General features: G+C 48.9%; 1 pseudogene; it reads right to left on the bottom strand.

Annotated features, from left to right (window-relative positions):
• Window positions 1–6,235: 6,235 nt before the first annotated feature.
• Window positions 6,236–10,566, bottom strand: part of LOC114689868 — a 48,843-nt pseudogene continuing 44,512 nt past the window's right edge.

Below are 10,566 nucleotides of genomic sequence, written 5' to 3'. Positions count from 1 at the left end.
AGCCTGGAATACATGGGTAAGAGAGGCACCCAATGGTCCAGCCTGACCTCTCAAGTTCAAAACTACCAGGTTACTTTCAGCACATCTGTTGCCAAGGGCTATCTTTCCTTGAGATATTCATTTATACCTCACTGCTGTTCCTAGAAGAAGAAAAAATCCCTACCCATTGAGTAGGTGGCAGACTTCCTAGAGATACAGCCTTGGTGACTAAATCCACTAGTTCCTGTTGGAGCCAGCAAGTGCCCAGAGACTCTTCTCTCTGGTTCCCTCAGCACCATCTATCTCTATGTTGTTGGAAAAGAAGATAGAATTTGACCTGCTGAATGTAGCCCAGTTCGAGAACTGCCTCAGGTCTTGGTCATCAGTAAATCCTCCACACCAATTGGCCTGTCAAGCTGGACTTCTCAGCCCTTAGTGCAAGAATGGAGCTTGTGAAGGACTGCAGAGCAATCTGTGCGCCTCACCATCCCAAGGCGCACAGTAGGTGCCAGGTAGCCTGGTGTTTCCTGAAGAATGAAGCAAGACCCCAGCTGACCTCCTTACTGTGAAAGCCACCTGATGTCTCAGGGAAGTTTCAACTAGTCCATTCTCCAAGCACTCCAGCCTGGAAATCATATCTTGCTGTCCATGCCCCACATGGCACCACCACCCTTTCCCTCTCTCTGTCCATCCCAAGGCACCAGTCACCGATACATGCACACTGTAACCTTAGAACTCAACAACAGCAGGGGAGGCCTCCTAGCCCAGCTCCCTCCGCTGGCCAAACCCGTGTTCACTTAGCCTTCTCTGGGAAGAGAACAGCACTGTGCTGTCACTCCGGAATTTAGCAGAATGTGACTTCCTTTGCATCAACAAGTTGACTATAATATGACTTGGGAGGTGGGAGAGAGTGTGAGGAACAATGTCAATGTTTGGCAGGGTGGAGTCATGGCTATCTGGAAACCTGGAAGTAATTTTTAGACTGACTCTAAGACCCAAACAAGAACCCAGGCCAAAAAATGTATGGGGAAATTTCTGAGCCGTAGCTAGTGGAATTGACTTTGAATCTCAGTAACCAAGTAGGAGTGCAGGATTGGTACAGCCTTGTTGACCCAACTGGAACTGAGTCTACCTCCACTGACAAACAGCTGCCCACACTGGAAGCAGCATGCCACGACTCCTCCTCCATCACTTGCCCTGGGGGTCATCTTTGGTGACCTCACATTTGGCCAGAGGCATGCACAGAACAGCCGCTGAGGAAAGAATTGGCATCCTTTTCTTCCCAGCTTCTTCCATCTGTGAAAGGAAGGACCACAAGAGAGTGAAGTTTAGGAGCTAGTGTGTGGGAAGAGGGGAGACTCGATCTTCAGTGCAGGTAGAGTCCTGTCAAGCTCCCTGCCTATTGGTGTTCACATCTGATCCCCTAAATACAACCACACCCATGTCAAACCCTTTCTAGCCTTGGGCAAGTCCTTAGGGCAGATCAACACTCTGGGCCCCTGTACCTTCCATGTCCAATCCCCAGTATTTGAATGAATGTGGATTTCTGACTGTAACTGAAATCAATGCAACACATTGGATCTTGGGTGTGGCAGTGGACTGAGGGTTCTGAGAGCCTGGACTCTGGGCTCAAGAGTAAAGACTTCAGAGTGTGTTTATTGACAGATGTCTTGATCTTCCTTGAACAAGGAGCAAATTCACACCACTGGTCCCTCTAACATGCTGGGAGGCCAGTCCCTGATGTCCGAAATGCCAAGTGAAGCCCTCCCATGTCTTTCACACATCTGCCCTCACCCGAGTGGGGCAGGTTGCTATTGGAATGGCTGCATTGAAGACCACACCTTAGTTAATGCCTGAGCCCTTACTGGGCACCAGGCATAGGAAAGAGCTTATGCTATATATAGGATGCTTTCCCAGCATTCACGTGAGGGTTCGATGAGGTAACCGTCTTAGTTAAGGTTTCTATCGCTGTGAAGAGACACCATGACCACAGCTACTCTTATAAAGGAAAACATTTAACTGGGGGCTGGCTTACAGGTTCGGAGGTTTAGTCCATTATCGTCAGTGTGGGAAGCATGGTGGCATGCAGGCAGACATGGTGCTGGAAAAGGAGCCAAGAGTTCTATATCTGGATCCACAGGCAGCAGGATGAGAGAGTGAGCCACTGGGCCTGAAACTTCAAAGCCTGCCCTCAGTGACACACTTCTTCCAAGGAGACCACACCTACTCCAATAAGGCAACACCTCCAATAATGCTACTCCTTGAGTCTATGGGGGCCATTTTCATTCAGACCACTACAGTAACCCACATGAAGAAAAGTAGTACAGAGTACCTTGCATGGGCTAATCCCTCAGTGAGTATTCCTTCCTTCTGTGGATATTATTAGTCTTAGAAAACCCCAGAACCGAGGTCGGGCATAAAGGAGTACGATGGTGGGGGGGTAGGGGCGCCAGCAGTATGTGCTGTTTTCACACAGGCACAGGAAATCTGCAGGGCACACAGCCTGGCCCTCTTCCACCTGCCCACCCAGCCCAAGAGACCCTCACTAAGTCTCCCTTCCTTAAAACACATCCCCTAGTAAAGAGAGAGGGTAACAGAGTGTCCCAGATGCCTTCTAGACGTGATAGAGTAAGAAGAACATACTAGACTCTCAAGGTCACTAAAGCCTTTGATGATCCACGATCTAATGAAGCCAGACCATCTTCTGCACAGCAACAGCAAGCAATCCTCTCTACTGGTCACGGGGAAACCTAGGGCGTGGCTTCACTATGGCTCGGGTCATGTCCTCATTCGAAGACCTGAGGTCTCTAGGGGACTTCTTTCTGAAAAGTCCATATCACATGTCTTCAGTGGTCCAAGCAGTGGGATAAAGAAACGGCACATACACAAAAGAGCTGCACACAGATAGCATTTCCTAATGACAATTTGTTTTAATTAAATACAAACAAGGAGAAAACAAAAACAAAAAAAAAATAAAAAAACAAGGCACCACGGCCCATTCAAGTATTTTGCATAGATGTACAAATATTTGTAAACAATCAATAGGAGGACAAGAGGGGAGAGGACTATTCCTGTGAACAATCTCCCAAATAAAAGAAAATTCACATTTGCCCTGGATCCCAGACACAGGCGTACACACAGTCGTACAAGAGGACCCTGGAACATGACTTTGGGGTATTGGGCTTGGAGTCTCTAGACCTCTAGGAGGTGTCCCTAGGGAAGGGGCACCTTTCCAGTTGGTGTTCCCTGGCTTGTGTGTGGAGTCCTCTGGGGCTGTCATTACATGCATTTGACAAAGTGACCAGCTTTTAGAATGTGCCTCCAATTTTAAGAACACAAATTCACACCCGCTTTGTCAAATAGGCAAATTGACTGAAGCGAGGGGAGACGCTGCGGAAACGGTTTCCCGAAGAGTGACAGGGACTGCTGTGTGGCAGGGGATATCAGACCTTAAAATCGACAATGTCTCGGAGCAGGGGTAGAAAAGAGCTTTTTCTCTTACAGGTGGAAGTCACCAGCGCTAAATGGAACAGAAAGCAGCAAGCCGGAAGTTGCAACTTGGAAGGGAAGTAGAGACCTGAGGTTTACAGGTCAGAAATGGCTTTAGGGTTCTGAAGTTGGCAAACAGCTAATTTTAGCTTCTAAGACATTTTACAGCCTGGCTGGGGATGTATCTCAGTTGGCAGAGTATTTGCCTAGATGCTCATGAAGGTCCAGGTCTGAACCCAGGACCACATAACCAAGGGATCTGAGCCCAGGACCACATAAACCAACGGTGATGGTACACTCCTGCAGTCCTAGAAAGCACTCAGGAATTCAAAGGCCATCTTGGCTTTTCAGTGAGTTGAAGGCTAACCTGGAGACATGAGATCCCGTCTCAAATAATTTTGTTTTTTGGAGACAGGGTTTCTCTGTGTGGCCCTGGCTGTCCTGGAACTCGCTTTGTAGACCAGGCTGGCCTCCAATGCAGAGATTCCCCCTGCCTCTGTTGGGACTAAAGGTGGGTACCACCACACCCAGCTACAAACGGAACTCTGAACTTCCCTCGGTACACCAGAGCCTTGGCTTTGACCTCCCCCAGTGTTCGCTAACATCTCTACAGTGGCTGGGGACAGAACAGCTATTTCTAGTCCTGTTCACTTTCTAGCACAAGAAAAGGCCTTTCCAGCCTTGGATGCCCACACACTTGGGGCAGCTTTACCAAAGTGTTCCGTGGCAACCCTCCCTCCTTACCCTGTGGTAATATTTTTTCCCCTCCTAAGTGGCACACAATCTTTAGGGACAAACTCTGTCCTTGAGGTCTAGATCTGTCTGTAGGCAACACTTCATGGTGCAGAAGGGCAGGGTTCCCTCTGTGGCAGTCTCCCCGCCTCTGGATAACAGAGGCGGGGACGAAGGGTAAATTAAGAGTAGCTGCCAACCTCCCTACCAAATTAAAAAAATTCTGCCATCTTCCTGTTCACAGTATAGTTTTATGGGATGGAGGTGGTATCAAAGCAAGGAATAAAAAAAAAAAAAAAAAAACAGGAAATAGTTACCAAAGTGCAAGGAAATGGGTCTTTTGTTCTGGTGTGGCTCAAGGGACAGAAGGCTTGAGGTTGAGAAGGCTCATGTTGTGACTGTTGCTGTGGTACTGTCGTCACTCAGAGCCTCCCGCCTCCCGAGCTGAGGGAGAAAATCTAGGAGGTACAGGTTGGGTTTAAAGGAAATGGTGTTTCTAACTTTGGGCAAGAGTCAGGGTGTTTTGAGGACCCCACCTGTAGTCATTTGGTGTGGCACTTAATGGAAGGCTGTCAGATGGCGGAAAATGGACACCTAGGCCCAGTGGCCTTCAGGAGTCAGGGTGTGAACAGCACGGTCACCCTGAGGAGAAAGGTGTTTTCCTGAGCTCTTTCTACCCCTAGCCATGCACCCCACATTTCCCACAATTCCAAGAGCACGAGTCCAGAGCTTACTCTGTGAATGCTATAAGGAGGCTCTGAGGTGGAAAAGGGAGTCAACATCTTGCCTCCTCCTCAGGGAGGTTTCCAAGAGCTAACAACTGCTTAATGCGGTGACAGGAAGGCCCTAGCGGACCTTTAGGAGTGCTATCCAGCACCTTTTGGGGGATGGAAGATGGCCTCTCAGAGGCCAAGGCCAGCAAATGTGTAGGAACTGCCCTTACTAGCAGAGCACCAAGACGTCCTTCTGAGCTCCAGGCAAGATGGCGTCCGCCCTAGTCCCATCCCCACCTTTCCAGAGCTCTTTCCATGAGGATCACATATAGGCAGTAACCAGAAGAGAACCAATGGACATGCATAAAACCCTGGTTAAAGAGAATCTGGGAAGCCCCTGCCCAGATCGGTTCACCATAACTGTTGACAGTTTCCAAAGAGGTCAACTACCTGTTCAGAGTCAACAATCCCACCTCAGAGCTAACCACTAGGGAGGAGCTGGTGCCCCTGTGTGTCCTTTCCTAATAACTGGGGTTCCAAACATATCTGTCCCCTTAGTATACCTGTGTCTGCCCTGGAGAACTTCACCTAGGATATAGATCAGAAATAAGGAGGGTGGCCCCTTATCCTGCTTGAGGCCAAAAAAACCACAATTACATGCAAGAGCTGATTCACACACTCTCTTTTCTCTCTCTCTCTCTCTCTCTCTCTCTCTCCTCTCTCTCTCTCTCCTCTCGCTCTCTCTCTCTCTCTCTCTCTCTCTCTCTCTCTCTCTCTCTCTCCGCTCTCTCTCCGCCCCCAAGCCCACTCTGCTCAATGCTCTCGAGATCCAGTGCAGGAAGTCCAGTGCCTACCCGTGAGCAGGATCCTGATTTGTCGGTCACAAGCATATGGTCACCAGCAAGTCAGGATTGCTGTGGTTCACCACCAAAGCACCATAGGATAGGGAGGTTGGAAGAGAGGAGAAGGGACACATGGAACAATGGGCATGTACAACTGGAGATTCTAGCAACCTTTGGCATCACTGGCTCAGAGGGTGACAGCAGGCTGCACTCCATGCTGCTCTACATTGCCAGTCAACAGAAGCATAGTCTCCAGCTCCACAAAAGAGGACCCCTCCCTCTGCCCGCCGCCAACCACCAGCTCAAGACTTCCCCTGACCATCATTGGTAGCTCTTGGCTAGGGGCTGAGGGAGAATCTTCCCATCTTCCTCCATCTGCTCCCCTTTCCTGCCAGGGCTGTATATTGCACAGGACAACACTTAGAAGCCATCGGATAGAAGTCCCTCTGGGCCTCAGAGGAAACAGGAGGCACTGGGCAAGAAGGGAGATTCTGGAGATGAGGGGGTTCCAGAAGGCTGGAGAGGCTTCAGGGCCGCCGAGCAGTCTTCTTTCCTCTGGACCTTCTATGGCATCCAGAGTCTTCAAGGGAAACAAGAAACTTCTAGACAGTTCTAGATCTTGGAGCTAGTTATCCCTCTGGCCCTCTGTGATCTGTACTCAGGAAGCTGGAAAGGAAAGGAAGGGAAAGATGTGACCTCGGGGACTGAGGGCACCTGTCCCCTTGCTCTTGACAGTCAGGAACAGAAGCGTGATCTTCAGAAGCCTGCCCCTGCGGCTGCTTGCCCACAGCCCTCGCAGTGGGAGCAAGCTGTGTGCCCGCCATCAAAAGCTGGAAAAGTCAGCCCTCTTCTCTCTTGTCAAGCTTCGGTACAGTAGTTCCCAGTGATTCATGGAATATAGGGGTGACAACCAGCCTCCCTACCTCATTCCTTCAGACCCAACCCCCCAGACTAAGCTAAGAACAAGGCAGCCAGGGAGAAGCATTAAGGAAAGGTACATGAGCTGACAGGCTTACATAAACTAATGGCTTTGACCTTCATAGCAACTATGGAGCTGGTTCCTGCTGCTTCTCATGCCTTTTTAAAAATTACCTTTCCCCGCTGAGCCACCTTGCTGGCCCATCTTAAGCCTTCTTATCAAGACAAGGTCTCACTCAAGGTGCCTAGCTGTTCAGGTGCCAAGGTAGCTGGAAGCCACGGAACTCAGGCTTCTGAGCGAGGACTTGTTCCTGCTTCCGTTCTACGAGTTCAGCTAGGGGTCACGGGAGAACAAACTGCTTTCCCAGTCACACACTTCCCCCGCTGGTATTTCAGGGTCCTTCTGTGGACTCACCTTTGGAAGAGATACTGTGGGAGGCCGGGGAGGCTGAGAACCAGCAGTAGGTGGCTGCAGCAGGGAGGTGCCTCCTGCCTGGGAACGGTCCTGTGGCCTGCACAGGGTTCGCTGGGAGTGCCTTCTGGGGTGGCCGAGTCTGGAGAAATCCTGGAGGAGGCAAGAAGTCTCACTTGAGGGGCTCCTTTCCAAAGAGAATATCTCTACTATCTCACGGATCAAAACCAAATAACTTACATACTGGATGGTTCCATTTTTAAAGAACTCACATGTGGGGGATGATATATTTACATGCTAAGAAAAAAAAATAAGACCTTTTTGAAAAACAGTTGGCTGTATCTATTCAAATTAGAGATAGGGACATGGCATGTTTGCACACTTTTAATCTCAGAGGTAGGAGCAGGGATTTCTGTGAATTCAAGGCCAGCCTGCTCTCCATAATAAGTTCCAGGCCTGCCAGGGTGATATAGTGAGGCCCTGTCTCAAAACTAAAATAAATAACTAGAAATGCTCATTTCCGATGTGAAAGCCCCACTTCCTGTTGCCATGTTAGAGACTGTTTGCATAGGTGCACAAGGATAATTTGCAAGGATGTCCCCTGTCCACTGTTCATAACACCAGAGAACCTAGAAACTTCCAAAATTTCCACAGTGAGAAAAAAACAATGTATAATTACACAGTGACCTGGGCTACAGCAGGTACAAAGAGCAAAGCAGGGGGCTATGGACCAATGAGGACAGTGAGCTGCAGGAGAAGCTGAAATGGAGCCCACAGAGGACAAAACAAACCATTGCATCCCTGACTAACGTCAACAGAGGTAAACCGCAGACAGACCGAAAGGGGCCAGAGCAAGCTGACAACAGAGGGCTACCCAGAGATGGGGTCTAAGGGGGTTGGGGTGGTCCAGAAAAACAGGAAGAGTGTGTGTGTGTGTGTGTGTGTGTGTGTGTACCTAGACAAATTAAACTTTAAGAAACCTGCCAGGTGGTAGTGGTGCACGCCTTTAATCCCAGCACTTGGGAGGCAGAGGCAGGTGCATCTCTATGAATTCAAGGCCAGCCTGGGCTACAGAGCAAGTTCCAGGACAGGCTCCAAAGCTACACAGAGAAACCCTGTCTCAAAAACAAACAAAAAAAAAGAAATCACTTTTTTGTTGTTGTTGCTACTTTGGATTTTTTTTTCTCGATAAGGCAAAATTTCCCTTATTATTACCTAACCATATCCCTAGCACATGGTACCCTAAGCCATTTTATTTTCATCTGTTTCTTTCTTTTCATATCCTTTACCCTACCAACCTAAATAACTGATCAGGCTTTTATTTTCTTTCTCTAGCCATCTCTTAGAACTAGCATGCAGGCAGGAGCAGGGTGCTTTTTCTGGCTAGTTCATGAAGCCATTGCAGGCTTTTGGGCAGCTAATACTCGGGAAGCAGTCAATTCAACAAGCACATAAATAAATGAGCTATTCAAATCTCTTAAAATAGATACATATTTCTGTGCTGCTAGAATTTTTAACTGTAAAAGAATTATTATTGCTGTTGTTTTTGAGTCGGGGTCTTTTCTACATAGCCCTGGCTGTCCTGAAACTCACTGTGTAGATCAGGCTGGCCTTGAACTCACAGCAATTACCTATTCGGCCTCCAACGGGCTGCAATTAAAGGCTTGCACCACCATACCTGGCTATTTGTATTATTTTTGATTATGTGTGTATGTGAGTTTATGCCTGTGTTCAGTGCCCTTGGAACTCACTGATGTGGGTACTGGGAACAGAACCAGGTCCTCTACAGTAAGTGCTCTTAATCACTAAGCAATCTCTAACCTTGCTATTCAATTTCTTTAAACAAATATGTGCTTCTATTGTGATTGGAAAACGAAATTTCAGGCCGATCACAGCCTGCCCCCAAGCTGATGAGATTTGAGGAAAGCCAGTTCGTTAGCCTGCCTGAGAGGGGCGCTAGTGAACTCCAAGATAGGCATGGGCAAGTGTGTAGGAGGCAGAACATTGCAGAGTTGGTTTTCCACACGAATGACTCCTCAGAGCAAAAACTGAAGCTCAGAAAAGAGAAGTCAAAAATCTCTGAGACCCAAAAGCCACACACTTTAGCTCTACCCTTTCAGAAGGATGCTGATCTTGGGGGTGGATGGTGCAGGATGGAACCTAGACCCACCAGAGAACTCACCAGGGAAAGACACCGGGATGTGGCATCGGGTCACAGTTGGGAAACTGCACAGTGAGCCCTTGGTGGTTGTTATCTGCATAGGAGCCTTATCAGAACTTCTGCCCTGAGCTTCTCAGTCCTGAGCCCAAAGCAGCCGGTTGGATACCACAACCTGATTCTTGGTGAATGACTAAGCAAAGCCAAGACTTAACAGAGCAGAAGAGAATAACCTGCTGGACTGCACCCCTTCCAAGGCAGCAAGGCAACTTTACCCAGAGCGTCCATCCACATTCACAAAGTGTACATCCCTGAGCATGCTCAGTTTAGGGTCGTAATTTACAAAAATAATGAAAGCAGGCACATTTAGGCATGCATAGATAGCTCCATGTTATGGACTAGTAGTGTGTAAAATAATTAGGTAGGAATGAGTCTGGGTATGCTCGGTTTGGGATAACTTTGGGATACATCAAGTCAGCCTTTCCCCTGCATGGATTTGTCCATCACACCCTACCCCACACACAGGACTTTAGGAGCAGCAGTTTCACAGCACAGAACCCGACCTCACACCCTCAGCTCTGTCAAACCCTCACCGCACCATGCCCTAGGGACCATACCAAACCTTCAATCCCCCTGCGGTTGTTGTGATCGGATCCAGGCCCTGGGGACTCCTTTGGACCATGCCAAAAGAAAGGAGTCCCCCTAAGACCAAACACACTGTCAGTTCTAGAAGCCACCAAGCTAGACCACTACCCAAGAAATACTCTTGTCTTCACTGGGAAACTTCTACCAGAGTAGACATGCTAAGCAAACAAGCCACGGGATGACGGCTCCAAGTTGTGAGTGCCAGCTACAGAGGAGGGGGCCAGTCTAGACCTGTCACCTCCCCGGAGACCCCTCAGATAGGCAAGACATCAGGGTGCACCCTTCGGTAATACTCTTGGATGCATGGGAGCTCACTGGTAGGTACACTTTGTAGGGATGGGTACAGTGAGAGACACAGGGCACACAGCTCAGCCTTACAGGGTAAGAGAAGCCCCTCGGGAGGAGTGTTATCTAAGGTCCCAAGTGAGGGCGAATAGGAGCTGGCCAAGCAAGGAGACGTGGGCGTGTAGGAGGCAAAGCATCATCTCCAATGACCTGGAGGGGACGAGAGCTCAGGGAACTGAAAGAAGTTAATTCGGGGTACAAAGTGGGTGGAAACCAAATAGGAAAAAAAGCACCATGTGGCTGAGGGGCTGTCCAGGGAAGATGCTTCTTCCTCTTGCTGCTGAACTCCTGGAAGCCCATTGGCTTCAGCAGCACCAAGAATATATGGTTAAA

The sequence above is a fragment of the Peromyscus leucopus genome, chromosome 8b, assembly GCF_004664715.2.
Source record: "Peromyscus leucopus breed LL Stock chromosome 8b, UCI_PerLeu_2.1, whole genome shotgun sequence".
NCBI lineage: Eukaryota > Metazoa > Chordata > Mammalia > Rodentia > Cricetidae > Peromyscus > Peromyscus leucopus.
The sequence above is the reverse complement of the archived record's forward strand: the minus strand, read 5'-3'. Positions and strand labels throughout refer to the sequence as shown.